The sequence below is a fragment of the Dermochelys coriacea genome, chromosome 8 (assembly GCF_009764565.3).
Source record: "Dermochelys coriacea isolate rDerCor1 chromosome 8, rDerCor1.pri.v4, whole genome shotgun sequence".
NCBI lineage: Eukaryota > Metazoa > Chordata > Testudines > Dermochelyidae > Dermochelys > Dermochelys coriacea.
In genome coordinates, this window is record NC_050075.1 from 17909704 (window position 1) to 17925237 (window position 15534).

General features: G+C 45.0%; 1 long non-coding RNA gene across 1 annotated transcript in view; it reads right to left on the minus strand.

The window, feature by feature from the left end:
* Positions 1-1281: 1281 nt before the first annotated feature.
* Positions 1282-15534, minus strand: part of LOC122455568 — a 76822-nt gene continuing 62569 nt past the window's right edge. Inside the window, exons 2-3 of the long non-coding RNA XR_006273849.1 lie at positions 1646-1778; positions 1282-1446 (exon numbers count right to left, since the gene is read on the minus strand). This is a non-coding gene — a long non-coding RNA (uncharacterized LOC122455568). The remainder of the gene's footprint in view (positions 1447-1645; positions 1779-15534) is intronic.

The window sequence follows — 15534 nt, forward strand, 5'->3', positions numbered from 1 at the left end:
CAGTGTTTTAGGGCAGGACCATCTCTAGTTTATGATAGATGGTCCTGCAAAAGACAGGACCTATTTTCCTACAATCCACTGCTTAATATCTTGCATTTATAGATTCATATTGTTTAAGGCCAGAAGGGACCATTAGATCGCCTAATCGGACATTCATCACAGGCCATTACATTTCACCTAGTTTCCCCTGTATCGAGCCCAATAACTTGTATTTAACTAAAGTATATGTACTTTTTACACAAAAGATATCCAAAGTGCTTTAGAAACTATAGGCAAAATTCTCCTCTCCAGTCTTATGGCTATTGCAAAACGCAACACTAAAACATGAAGTAAATTGTTGAAGTAAAATTCAGGATTTTTTTTTAAGTAACATCAGTATGTATTTTTCTTGTGTATACTTGTATGATGCATGTACTTTTCTTCAGTGGACTGAAGAACTTCAAGAAGCCTCATGAATTGAGCTGGTTGAATATCTTTTAACTAATGGATTTGATAAATTTCATAGTATAGCTGGTCAAAAAGTGGGTCCCCTCCACCCCAGAACATTTTGCTTTTCAGCAGAAATATCAGCTGCAACTACAAATATTTTGGGGTTGGGGCATTCATTTTTTAATGTAAAAAATTGAAATTTCCAGAGAAAGCAGACAATATTTCTGAAAATGTTTTGTTTAATTCAAAACCCAATTATCTATCAAAAACAATTTTGATAGGAAATTTTCAACCAGTCATATTTCACAGTAATGATTTTTAATAATTTGATGGATGTATCTTGATTATCCCCTGATCTTATACTGATGAGCAAATAATTCTGATACATAAAAGGTTTGTGATTTTTAAAAAAATATTCACAAGTATTACTTCTTATTTGCCCAGCATGGATGAGCAGAGCATACACTTTGTTAAGGTGAAACATTCTTTCCTTTTGTGCAAAGGAAAAGTTTCCTAATCACATACTCCACAACCTAAAAGCACATGTTCACCATTCATTACTGTCTTTGGAAGCTGTCCAGAGCTTGCAGCAAACTGGAAGCTAATGATGTCTGAGATGAATTATCTGTTTCCAGGATTTACTGGGAATTAAGGTGACCACTTGCCTTTCCAATTGCATGAAAAAGGGAGAGCACTTTATTTTCTTTGCAATTAATTATTCATAGTACATAGTCACACTTTTATATCAGAATGCTTGATGCTCTGCAAAATTAGGGATTGGAAACTTATTCCCCTTTTCCCAGCTAGCTGGGGTCAGGTTGCCAGGACAGACTTTCCCAGGCTTACCAGTCCAACGCTCGGTCCATATCCATTCCATCCTCCTGTACTATTTCCCATTTGACTGGACAGCCTTTTGTTCTCCACCATGACTTCTAGTCTCAAATGCCTCATAGCAGGAATCCCTTCTTCCATCCTTCGGACATGTCCATACCATCTCAGCCTCCTCTCTTGCAGCTTCTAAACAGGCAACAGTAATACATCCCACTGTATGTAGCAAACAACCTGCTAATGTGCTAGATTAAAACATTCTCTGTACAGAGAATGAAATGAAAAAAACTTCACAGCTATTAACAATTTCATCCTGCAGCCTCAGAACCCATTGTCTTCCTGACTAGGGCTTTCCATTTTCAAGCGTTTTGTCAGTTTAATTAATTACCTTAATGTACTACTTGTTCCTTTTTAAGCAGAGGCAAACAGGATTTTGTTATGACAGATACCATGAGATTGGGACAGCTGTGAAATACACTTTTGTAGGAGATGCTCGCATCAGCTTCACAGGAAAACACCTTCTGTAAAAGAGAAATAGAGCATTTCATGTACAGGCTCCATCAGTCAGCTTAACCATTTGTAACACTGCAATTAATTCCAACCATCATTAAGCACTTTTTCTCTTTTTTTTTCAAATTGGAAGTTGGCATTTTCTCTTTCACCTCTTCATAAGTTGTTGTATGAATGTTGGACGCACAAAGGCCACTGGCAGAAGAATCCTGGAGAACCAGGCCCTTTGTCCAGAGACCAGCTAAGTGAGAAGAGCAGTGCAGCATTCCCCACAATGGCACCATCCAGTGGGCCTCAGCCTTAGTCTGCTGTATATGTATATAGCCATCTGTCTATCTATATACTGTCTATCTACAGTATCAGAGTAGCAGCCGTGCTAGTCTGTATCCACAAAAAGAAAAGGAGGACTTGTTGCACCTTAGAGACTAATAAATTTGTTAGTCGCTAAGGTGCCACAAGTCCTCCTTTTCTTTTTATCTACACTATGGAATTTTGAAAAAACATCCATCATTGCTAAGACTGGGTTAGCTCTGCCAATGTGACTAGCACTAAGACCCCTAATATAGAAGAGGCAAAGATGCCGAACATAAGTGCTGGAACTAGAAATGCTAGGGGTTCCCCTGGTTTGAAGTGGTTTCCATCATATACAGGGTTTACAGTTTGGTTCAATGGCTCTCAGCATCCCTACTATAAAAATTGTTCCAGCACCCCTGATGCCAAAGGTATCTTACCATCTAAACTTGCAGGTCACACACTGTTTAAAATCCCAGACACCTTTGTACATTAGGCTATCAACAGTGGAGCTGAACCAATGTTAGCAATTTTTTGCAAAATCTCCCTAGTGCAGAGAAGGTTTATTAGCTAATCACACTCTGAGAATATAACGTGGTGCTAGCTGCTTGAGAAAGCAAAAGTGTCCTACAAATTAAAGCTGTCATATACACCATATTAATTGTATAATTCTGGTTTGGATATATAAAAATGTAGTTATGTTTCATTTTGAAAATGGATACAAAAGGTATATTAAAGTGAAGTGAATACTTACCCAGCCTCTGAAAATTATTCTCTCTGCTCTACAGACTAAATCTTTCATGGCTTTCCTTACTCCAGTATCTGAACTCCTCACAATATTTAATTAGTTTCTCCTCACTACACTCCTCCGAGGAAAGGAAGTATTGTCTGTTTTTATGAAAGATTCTTATTTTTAAAGATGGGGAAATCAAGGCACAGAGAAGTTAAATGATTTCCACAGGAAAACTGAGGCAGGCCAGGGACTTAAACTCAGATCTCTCAAGTCCCAGGCTAGTGCACTGATCCTGGGACCATCCTATAATGCTTCATTAGAACAGTAAGAATAAAAGATGCAGATGATGGCTGGCCCTGATCAGATGCAAAAGGGGAGGGGAGGGTGCAATGAGAAGCCTCCACTCTGCAAATCTGTGCTCAGTTGCTTAAATGACTATCTATATGGTAAAAACACACATTAGATGAAGTGAGCTGTAGCTCATGAAAGCTTATGCTCTAATAAATTTGTTAGTCTCTAAGGTGTCACAAGTACTCCTTTTCTTTTTGCGAATACAGACTAACACAGCTGCTACTCTGAAACCTGCATCAGTTTTATCTGACATGCTTGCACACTCATAGGTAGTTTACATGTAAATAGACTGATAAAATGCTCCTTTCCCTGTCTGTAGCATTCTTACCATCTCCTGGAAAGATCTCACACTCCCCTACAGTAAATACTCAAGCACAGAGGTGAAGCCCATTTCCTCTTACAGATCTTTGCTACTGGTTAGATTTTTCCTCTTGCAATGTAAGCTGCCTCAGAAAAAGAAAAAAAGCTGAAACCAGAAACCAATGTCCCACTGAGAGGGTAAATGATTAGCCACTGGTATCCCCTGCTGATCAGCAACCTGGCGAAAGCTTTCATCTATCTGTGATTCAGCTGCACTCTGAATGGTCACCTGAATCCACTGGAAGAAAAGGAGTACTTGTGGCACCTTAGAGACTAACAAATTTATTTGAGCATAAGCTTTCATGAGCTACAGCTCACTTCCTCGGATGCATTTGGTGGAAATGAATCCACTGGAGAACTGTGAAACACGGCTGTTTTTAAGGTGTTTTGTTAAGTAAAAATTGCTTTAAATGCACCATTTTTAGTGACCTGCTGGAGGGACCTTTATAAAGCCCTCGTGAAAGTTTTGCCACCCAACTAAAGAGAGGGTTCATGTGAGTGGCCTGCCTCTGACTGAGTCCATATCTCATGTTTGGATCATGCTGAATCATTCCTGCCAGAGACAACTTTTCTGTGGGATTCCTACTTCTGGGGAAAGCATGCGCGCACAGACACAAACAGTCACTCTCTGAAATTGTCCAAATTGCATCAAAGGGTAGTTACTTTAAAAAGAAATAGAGTTTTGAGGAAGCCCACTCCCCCCAGCAAGATCTTCACCTGATCCTTCCCAATGTCAAATGATACGATCAGGGTATCATGCTAAATCAAGACACTGAGTACATTTTTGGGGATCAAAGTACAAACAATTCCAGCAAAGAGCAGTAATAATTCATAGAGTCTAAGGCAGGAGTGTTGGAACTGTGGCCCCGCCTCCTGCTCCTCCTTTTCACCCCGAGGCCCCACTCCTAGCCAGGATGGAAGCCAAGGCAGGCCGTGGTAAGAGCCACCCAGGAACCCTCCACCTATCCTGGTCGGGGTTGGGGACAGGGTGCCTGAGAGTAGACCCCAGTCCATATCCCCACCCCCCTGGACATACCACCCATGGCAAGTGAAGGGTCCAAGGTTCCCAACAGTAGCCCAGGCTCGCTGGGCAGCTCTTACCACAGTTCGAGTCTGGCTCTGGCTTCTGGCCTGGCTGGGGATGGGGCCTTGGGGGAAGAGGAGGAGTCGGGAGCGGGGCCCTGTGAAGAGGGGGGGCAGAGGCCCACCTGAGCCCCCCGCCCTCCCACCAGGAAGAGGCTGGTGCCCCCCACCACAAAGTGCAGCCCCTGCCACCACTGCTCTGCACCTGCCCAAAGTTACTATGCCCATGTTAAAAAGAGGGCAGGCATGGCCCCTTTCCCCAGTGATGGAGAATCCACTGCAACTCTTGGTAAACTGTTCTAATGATTAATTACTCTCATGGTTAAAAATGTATGCCTTATTTCCATTCTGACTTTGTACAGCTTCAACTTCCAGCCATTGGATCATGTTATAAATTTCTCTGCCACATTGAAGAGCCCATTACAAAATATTTGTTCCTCACATACAGAGGTGGATTAAGGTATCCAGGGGCCCTAGGCCAGAGCAAGTGGCCAATGCCACTGCCAAGACCCACCTCTTCCACCTGCGGCCCCGTCTACAACTGCACCCCATTCCGCCCCCTTTCCCCATGGCGCTGCCCACTTTTCACCCACAGTCCCACCCCATTACGCCTTCCCCTCACACTGCGGCTAGCAAACCTGTTGGCTCCTTTCTACCCCCCCCCCACACACACACACTGAGGCCCCAAGACCAGAGAAACTTTATCCCCCAACCATGGTCCCGAGGCCGCAGTGAGGAGTGAGAACTGCTCCAGACCGGAGGCCACAGCAGGGAGTGAGAGCCCCTCTGGGTCCCGATGCCGAAGCTGGGATCCAGGCGTAGGGGCTTCCCCAACTACCCATGCTTCTGTTGGGGACCGGTGTTGGTGCGCTGGAGCTTACTGCCTGCCTGGCACTTCTGCCAGGGACCAGGGTCAATTCACTGAGGATTCCCCCCTGCCATGCCCGCCCACCCAGCATTTCTGCCAGGGATAGGGTGCTGGGGCTTCCTGCACACCCAGAGCTTCTGCCAGGGCCCTGGCTCAAGGTGCTGGAGGTTCCCCTGCCCTCCCCATGGCTTCTGTGAGGGCCCCGGGCTTTCGCTGCAAAGCGGCGGATTTCTCGTGGGGAGCCCATTTTTCAAGGGTTTCCCAATTCGCCGGGGCCCCTGGGCACAGGACATGTGCACCCATTAGATAATCCGCCACTGACTCTACTCATAGGAACCCTAACCCCAGAGTGGGGAGCCCTAACCATAGGAACCCTAACCCTCACTCCAAGCGCCCAACCCATAAGAACCCTAACCTCTACACCAAGTGCCCTACCCATGGGAACCCAAACCCTTGGGCGGTGAGCCGTACCCATAGAAACCGGAACCCTAGGATAAGGACCTCTCCCCTTGGAGCCCTAAACCAAACTCCAAATGCCCTATTCATAAGAACCCTAAGTCTAGGGTGGGAAGTCCTACGCACAGGAACCCTAACCCTAACTCCAAGTGCCTTACCCTTATGAAAATTAACCCTAGGGCTGAGAGCCCTACTGATAGGAACCCTAATCCTTGTGTGGGGTGTCCTACCCATAGGAACCCTAACCCTAGAACTGGGAGCCCTACCCATAGGAACCCTAATCCTAGGGCAAGGAGCCCTACCCATAGGAACCCTAACTCGAGGAGGTGGAGCCCTACTCATAGGAACCCAAACCCTAGTGCGGGGAGCTTTACCCATAAGAACTCTAACTCCAAGTGCCCTACTCATAGGTACCCTAATCCTAGGGCGGGAAGCCTTACCCATAGGAACCCTAACTGTAACTCCAAGAACCCTACCCATAAGCACCCTGAGCCTAGGGCATCTACTCACAGGAACCCTAACTCCCAGTGCTCTACCCATAGGAATCCTAACCCTAACGCCCAGTGCCCTATCCATATGAAACCTAACCTTAGTGCAGGGAGATCTACTCAGAATCGGATTAAGGTCTCCGGGAGCCAAGAGCCAGAATAAATGGGGAGCCCCTCCCTACCCCTTCTACCTGTATTTCCACGCCTGTTCTGCCACTTGCATCTGTGGCCACGCCCCTGGCCACACCCATTCCACCCCTTCCTCGGGGCCCTGCCCTCGTTTCGCGCACAGTCCCATCTGATTCAGCCCCCACCTGCATTGCCACCCCACCCACTGAGGTCCCAAAACCAGAGAAGCTCTGTCCCCGGGCCATGGCCTCAAGGCCTCAGCAGGGAGTCAGTGCTCCTCCAGCCCTGAGGATGTGACAAGGAGCGAGAGTTCCTCCAGTCCTAGGGCTGCAGCGAGGATCCGGGTGCTGGGGCTTCTTCCGCTGCTTTGGGTTTCTGCCAGGGACCAGGTTCAGGTTACTGGGAATTTCCCCAACATGACCCACCCACCCAACGAGCACTTCTGCTGGGGACCAGGGTCAGGGTGCTGGGGTTTCCCCTGTCCCACCCACCCTGTGCTTCTGCTGTGGCCCTGCTTTGGGCGCTGGGGCTTCCCTTGCCTGCCCCAGGGCTTCTGTGAGGACTCTGGTCTTCCACCGTCCCACAGTGGATTGCTGCTGGGGCACCCATTTTTCCGGGGCCCTGGACATGGGCCATATGGATCCACTGGATAATCCGCCACTGCCCATATAGGTATTTATAGACTAATCCGTTAACCTTATCTTCGTTAAATAGACTGAGTTCCATCAGTCTATTATCATTGTAAGGCAGAGGTTCTCAAACTGGGGGTCAGGACCCCTCAGGGGGTCATGCGGTTATTACATGGGGAGGGTCGCGAGTTGTCAGCCTCCACCCCAAACCCCACCTTGCCTCCAGCATTTATAATGGTGTAAAATATGTAAAGAAGTGTTTTTAATTTAAAAGGGGGGGTCACACACAGAGGTTTGCTATGTGAAAGGGGTCACCAATAGAAAAGTTTGAGAACCACTGTTGTAAGGCATGTTTTCTAATCCTTTAATCATTCACATGAATCTTCTCTGAATGCTCTCCAGTTTATCAACATCCTTCTTGAATTGTGGGCACCAAAACCAGACACAATATTCCAGCAGCAGTCACACCCAAATACAGAGGTAAAACAATCTCTTCATTCCTACTCAAGATTTTCCTGTTTATGCATCCCAGGATCACATTTGCTCCTTTGACCACAGCATCACACTGGGAGCTCAAATTCAGTTGATCATGCACCACAACCCCAAAATCTTTTTCAGAGTCAGAGTTCCCCATCCTATAAGCATGACCTACATTCTTGGTTCCTAGATATATACATTTACCTGTAATAAAATGCATGTTGTTTGCTTGCACTCCGTTACTAAGCAATCTAGATTGCTCTGAATCAATGATTGTCCTCCTCATTATTTACCACTCCCCCAATTTAAGAGTCATCTGCAAACTTTATCAGTGGTGATTTAATGTTTTCTTTCAAGTCATTGATAAAAATGTTAGATAGCATTGAGCCAAGAAATGATCCCTGCTGGGCCCCACTGAAAACAGACCCACTCAAGGTGATTCCTTGTTTACATTTTGAGACCTATCAGTCAGCCAGATCTTTTGTCAGTGAGACGGCAAAGTTTGCAGACGATACAAAATTACTCAAAATAGTTAAGTCCAAAGACTTACAAAGGGGTCTCACTAAACTGGGTGATTGTGCAACAAAATGACAGATGAAATTTAATGACGATAAATGCAAAGGAATGCACATTGGAAAACATAATCCCGATACATACAAAATGATGGGGTCTAAATTAGCTGTTACCACTCAAGAAAGAGATCTTGGAGTCATCGTGGATAGTTCTCTGAAAACATCTTCTCAATGTGCAGCAGCAGTCAAAAAAGCTAACAAAATGTCAGGAATTACTAGGAAAGGATAGATAAGACACAAAATGTCATAATGCTTCCATATAAATCCATGGTACTCCCACATCTTAAATACCGTGTGCAGATCTGGTCACCCCATCTCAAAAAACACATATTGGAATGGAAAAGGTACAGAGAAGGGCAACTAAAGTGATTAAGGTATGGAACAGCTTCCAAATGAGGAAAGATTAAAAAGACTTACTTTTCAGCTTGGAAAAGAGTCGACTAATGGGGGATATGATAGAGGTCTATAAAATCTTGACTACTATGGAGAAAGTGAATAAGGAAATGTTATTTACTCCTTCACTTAACAGAAGAAGTAAGAATCACCCAATGAAATTAATAGGCAGCAGGTTTCTAAAAAACAAAAGGAAGTACTTCTTCACATAACACAGTGTCAACTTGTGGAACTCTTTTCCAGGGGATGTTGTGAAGGACAAAACTGTAAAAGGGTTAAAAAAAGAACTACATAAGTTCCTGGAGCATAGGTCCACCAATGGTTATTAGCCAGGATGGGCAGGGATACAACAGCATGCTCTGACTGCCCTAACCTCTGTTTGCCAGAAACTGGAAGTGGACGACAGGAGGTAGATCACTTGATGATTGCCTACTCTGTTCATTCCTCCTGAAGCACTTGGCATTGGCCAATCTTGGAAGCTGGGCTAGATGGACCATTGATCTGACCCATTATGGCTGTTCTTATGTTCTTAATCCACTTAATGTGTGCCATGTTCATTTTAATCAAAATGTCACATGGTATCACGTCAAATGCTTTATAAAAATCTAAGTATATTATGTCAACACTACTACCTTTATCAACCAAACTTGTAATCTAATTAAAAATAGATAACAAGTTAGTTTGACAAGATCTATTTTCCACAAACCCATGTTGATTTGCATTAACTACATTATCCTCATTGAGTTTACTATTAATCTAGTCCTGCAGCAGATACTCCATTATCTTGTCCAGAATCAATGTCAGGCTCACAGGCCTATAATTATCCAGCTCATACCTTTTTAAAAATTGGCACAATGCTGGTTTTCTTCTTGTCTTCTGGAACTTCTCCAGTGCTACAAGACTTAATGAAAATCAACATTGATGGTCCAGCATTTGCCAAATGCAGGCTCCCTCCTTCGTTATAAGAAAGCTTTTTTCCTTAAAATGCAGGCAAGTGAAATGAACAGATTTCCCAGCCCCTTACCTCTCCTTTCTGCAACCCACTGTGATGTTATTGACATGAACTGTGACAGTATAGATCATTGTTGCAACCAAGGTCCTATAGCTGCACCAAACCTTGTACAAAGGAGCTCAAGTGAGGTGTCTATAGAAAGGTTGTAATTTGCTGGTTATGATTATGCCGTGTGTATGTGTGTATCATCTTTGTATTTGAAGTTATGAATATTGGCTATGTACTTGTATCTCAATGTGTTTGATTCTAAATAGCCTCAGTGAAGCATTTGGTCAGCTTCTTGAGAAAGGACTATTCTCAGTAAATGCCTGTAATGGGGTGGACTCACCACTGCTGGTGCCTCCTGCTGGTTGCTCTGGGAATTAGCTCAGTCCAGCTCCGGAGAACTCTCTGTGGGTGGTGTCTTGCCTGTTCTCTGCTCTACTCCACTGTTTCGGACCCGCGTTGCTCCCCCATTCGGCGATGTCCTCTTAAGGACACTGCCCTCCTCAGTGCCCACTATTTCTTTCTCACCCCAATTCCGGGGGTCACAACAGTCCTTTGGCTTGCACCCGCCGCAGGGGCCAACCACAACCCAAAGTCTCGCCCCTCACTTCAGGGGCAAGTTGCAGTCTGTATTGGCCATGCTCCTCCATGGCCAGGTGCAGAGCAAGGAGGAAGGGGGGGACCCAGGCCCACACGCTACTCTGGGTCCCCACCCACTTTAGCGGCAGCCTCTCTGCCCTCCTTTTCTCCCCTTGTCTGCCTATTGTCCCTGGGCCACTTTCCCTTGGCCTTCCTGGTCCTTTCTGGCAGGGGCCTGCAGCCTAGCAGGTAACAGGCCAGAGCTCATCCTCTGCTTCCCTGCTCTATCTTAGGTGCTATCCCTGGCAGCCAGTCCTCCTCCCTTGCTTCTCAGGGAGAGACTCTCCTCTGCTCTGCTGGTCAGCTCCTTATATCATGGCTGCCCCAGCAGCTGCCTCCTGTCTGGCTCCTGTCCTGTCCCTCACCCTAATTAGCTGCAGGTTTCCACAGCCTCCCTGGCTGCTTCTGACCCAACCTCCACTGGAGTGGGCCACCAGCACCACAACAGTGCCCAATCAAGAAACACTTAACTGACAATGGACTTTGGGAGAAACCAATCCACATCTGAGCTTTCTTGGGAACATTCAAACTAACATGTAAACAATGGCATTGGCCTGCAAAAAGATGCATTATTCATGGACACATGACTTGCCCAGGTGGCTACAAACTCCATATTGTTCCTGTGACTATGCACAGAAGAACAAAGGGGTTTCCGCCCACAAGAGAGAGAATATAAAAGTCCCTGGAAGCCACTCCATTTTGTCTTAAGCTGGCTCAGGAGATGGTCTCTCCACCCCAAAGAGATGCCTAAAGCAAACTGGAACTAAGGTCTTTAACTACGGGGGGATGGAGGGGTGTGTGCAATTGCTGGGTCCAGGCCATAAGCCACAACATTGGTCTGAAAAGGATTGGGCCCAGACTAGGAAGGAATCTAGTCTGTGAAAGAAGCTTATTGGAACATCTCTGAATCTGAGATTTACCTGTATGCAGTTTCCTACTGTATTAGGCTTAGACTTGCGTGTTTTGTTTTACTTTTCTTGGTAACTTACTTTGTTCTATCTATTATTTGGAACAACTTAAATCCTACTTTTTATTCTTAATAAAATCACTTTTGCTTATTAATTAACCCAGACTGCATAGTTAAAACCTGGGGAGCAAAAAGCTGTGCATATCTCTCTATTAGTGTTATAGAGGGAGGACAATTTATGAGTTTACTCTGTATAAGCTTTATACAGAGTAAAACGGATTGATTCGTGGTTTAGGCTCCCAGAAAGACTGAATACTGGGAGCTGGGAAAGTCCCTGTTAACTAAGAAGCCCCTGAGCTGAGTGGATCTCAGTTTCAGTGAACTGCAGAGAGGTGTGGCCCAACCCCTGGGTCTGTGCTGAAGTTGTAGTGTCTAACTCAGCAAGACAGGAGTGGAGGGAAGCCTCTTCTGGCAAGAGGGTTTGGTCTCAGTGGTTTCCCAGCACATCTAGTGACAGTCTTGAGGGAGTTTCTGTGACCCAACCATGACACCCACCATGTCCCCTAGGGCAGTGTTTCCCAAACTTGGGAAGCTGCTTGTTCAGGGAAAGCCCCTGGCGGGCCAGGCCGGTTTACCTGCCGCATCCGCAGGTTCGGCCAATCTTGAATCCCACTGGCCACGGTTCACCACTGCAGGCCAATGGGGGCTGCGGGAAGCAGCATGGGCTGAGGAACGAACCAGCCACTGCTTCCTGCAGCCCCCATTGGCCTGCAGCGGCAAACTGCGGTCAGTGGGAGCCGCAATCACCTGAACCTGTGGACGCAGCAGGTAAACAAACCGGCCTGGCCTGCCAGGGGCTTTCCTGAACAAGCGGCGTCCCAAGTTTGGGAAACACTGCCCCAGGGCATGAGAAGGGGAAAATGTATTGGAAAGCACTTTGTGAAAATATTGCCAGCACATCACCATCCATCCTGTGTTTGCCACTATGGAATTTTCCTGGCCTTCCTCCTGGAGATCTTTGTGGCTAATAATTTTTTTCCTGAATTTAAAAATGTGAGTCAAAATGAGCCAGTCCCTGACTCCATTTCATATGGCACTCAAATACTATGGTGATGAGCTCAATATAAAAAATCTGTATAATTGTAATAAAAGTAAAGTGTTATCAATGATCTCTAATGCTACTCATTTCTCCTTCTCATTCAGTGCTTCACTTTAGCACTCCTGACCCCCTTCCCGACTTTCTGCTGCACATTTAAAGAAATACTATGTACAGCCTCATAATCAGTTTTGGTTGCCTCATACTGGGTCTCTAAATATTGAATGTACTCTAACATGGGCCAAATCCTGATCATCTGACTGTCATGAATAGGTCTGTTTCCTACTATCCTTCAGATAAGGCAAGTAGGATGAGGGCTTCAGCTGTACAATGTACACAACTGAATATGACAAAGCTATGTATTAAATATATATTCTCCTCTCCCCTAAAGAAGTGACCAAAGTTCTTTGCCTTTAAACACACACAAGTTCAGCACAAAATTTTACTTTTCCCCAACAACTGCACAACCCCCAAAGGAAAATATAATTTTGCTAATACAGCCCTTTCACTCTCAGTCTTTGCAGTTTCAGAAAAGCATTGTTCTGCCTCTGCTCTGCCATTTTTCAGCCCTCTCTGCTTTTAATAGGTCTAAACTAATTAATTTAATTTCCCAAAATAATAACCTCCCAGGGCCATACAGCAATATAATCCTTAACTCTTCAAGAAGTTAGTTTCCTGTAGGGTAGGGAACCAATTACAACTCATTAGTGATCTATTCTACAAGGCGATAGGAGTTTATATTGATTGCCTTTCCTTTTATATACAGGAACTTTAAAAGTTAGCATCACGTGAAATGCTACAGACAGCTCATTAGGCTTAATTTGCAATGGGCAAAATCCTCTAGCCTGAGTAAGGACCATAGAAGACCCTGAGCACAATGGAATTTGTGTGATATTGTTGTACAGAAGGGGTTGGTAGGTGGAGAGTCTTCATCACCTGTATGCCACTGTGAAGGGGCAGAGATGTGGCAAATTGATCTAGAACAAGATGGATTCACAAGCCAAACGTCCTCCATATGGGGAAGTGTAGTTGAAGCTACTCAAGCCCCAGGGGCTGCAGTAATAACTGCTGGGACCAGGGTGGGAGAATTTTGTTTTCATGATACCTATGGAGTATCCCTGTGGAAAACATTTATTCAGGGCTTGCCACAGGGGACAGGACTTTGACCCGGCATAGAAAACTGAAAGCAAGCATTGGTGGCGCTAACTAAAAAGCAGTGGTGGCCCACCACTAGTACATGTACCAGTCTTTACTTCAGGCTTCTATGACTGCTACTCTGGACTCCCACTTCATACCTTAGGGCAGAGATCTGCTACCCTCAATCACACTGAGCATTGCTTATTCAAGAGGGCAGTCCATTGCTCACAAAAAAAGGTTGCAGAATTGGGGCCTTATTCATTAACCTCTATCCTGTGATCCAGTGCTTCACCATTCCCTTGTGGGTGCACCAGCAATCAAAGGGGCTATTCTAAGCCCCAGCCCAAGATTCACTATAGACTGGAGAATATAGAATGGAAGAGATGGTGGCATGACCTGGCTAATATAGCCAAGGTCATCTGGTAAGGGAGGAAAGCCTATTAACATGGTTAAGAACCACTGGGCTGTGTGAAAGAGAGAGAGATTCTAATTGGGGCAAACTAAGATTAGGAGCACTGAGTGAGATTTTTATTTGTATTTCCTAACGATAACTCAAAACTAGCAGCAGAAAATTAAAAATACTACAAACAAATGTATGGACAGCCAAGAACCTCATGGTCATCATACCTAGGGTGACCAGATGTCCCAATTTTGGGATCTTTTTCTTATATAGGCTCCTATTACCCCCCACCCCATCCCAATTTTTCACACTTGCTGTCTGGTCACCTTAATCATACTACAGGAGATTGAAACATCACAGCAACAGTGGGGACCAAACCCAGATGCTTCTGGTCCAAAAGAATGTGCCCCTGCAACTTGCGCTAAGGGAAAGTCTCCTTTGTCAGCAATGTGGAGATATGACACATCCAACAAATTGCACACTAGAGGGCAAACACACACATGCACGCAATCCAATTAATTATAATACTAGAAGAAAAGAAGGTCTTTTGTTATCTCTGGCTCAACTGGAAGGAGGAGATATCAGGAATCTTGCATGATAGCTGCATTTAGCTAGTTGCAAGAGGTCCTATAAAAACCATAGCAGTCGCCTCTGGTAACATTGAGAGAACATGTATCCTCATACGCACTTCATTTCTCAGCTCCTTTTTCTGCTTTCATGCGGTCAGAGGTGCCCATGATTCTTCACCACTCCTTCCAGTCCATGGCACAGGTTCATAGGTCTTGGAGTTCCAGTCCTTTTCTCTTCAAACTTCACAGAGAATTTCCATCATCTCCTCAGTCTTCCACATCCTTTTTTGCTGTCCTCATCCTCCTACGCTCTCTTTGATAGTTGTCCTTCTCCTGTTCTTATCACATGTCCAGCCCACCTCAAATTTGCACTCTCCACCCTATCACAGACAGTTCCAGTTCATCTTCCCCTTCATGTCTTATAGGCACATGCTGTCTATCCTCTGCTTGCCTACCATTTTCCTCCATAAATTGTTTTCTTCTACCTGTATCTTCTTTTATTCCATAGCCATAAGACCCACAGTTTCTAAACAATAGAACAGGCAAGGACAAACACACACAGCATACACTTTTTCTTTCAGTTTGTTACTTAACTGTCAGTCCCACAATACTCTTGCCACCATTTTCACTGCTGCCCATGCACATTGGGTTCCTGTCTTAAATTCTCCAGATCTCTCTCTGATGGCACACAAATTCTTTTTTTCTTCTGCTTCAGCTTCTCTGCTGAAAATTCAAACAGCAGCTCTTCTTCCACCGTCTCTACTTACATAACCTCAGTTTTGTTTGAGCTTACTTTCAAACCACGGTTTTCACTCTGGTATCCACTCTGATACTATATTTACCAAGCCCTTTTTGCCAAAAGGGCTAGATCATCAGCATAATTTAGTTTTTTCTGTGTCTCCACAGGCTTGGTTCTCCTACTAATTAACTCCATAACTAGGATGAAGAGAAATGGGCTCATCACACTGCCTTGTCTCAATCCCAAAGTCACCTCAAAACTCTCAGAAATGTCATGTGTTACTATCATCACTCTGGATCCTCACTACAGCTCCTCTATCATCTTCACTTCATGAAGTCTCCCTCCCATCCATCTCAATGATCCAATCAGCAATTACTGCAGAATCAAGTCATATGCTTTATCAAGATCATGAAACACTACATAGCAGTTACACCCTCTGCTTATCATTCTTTC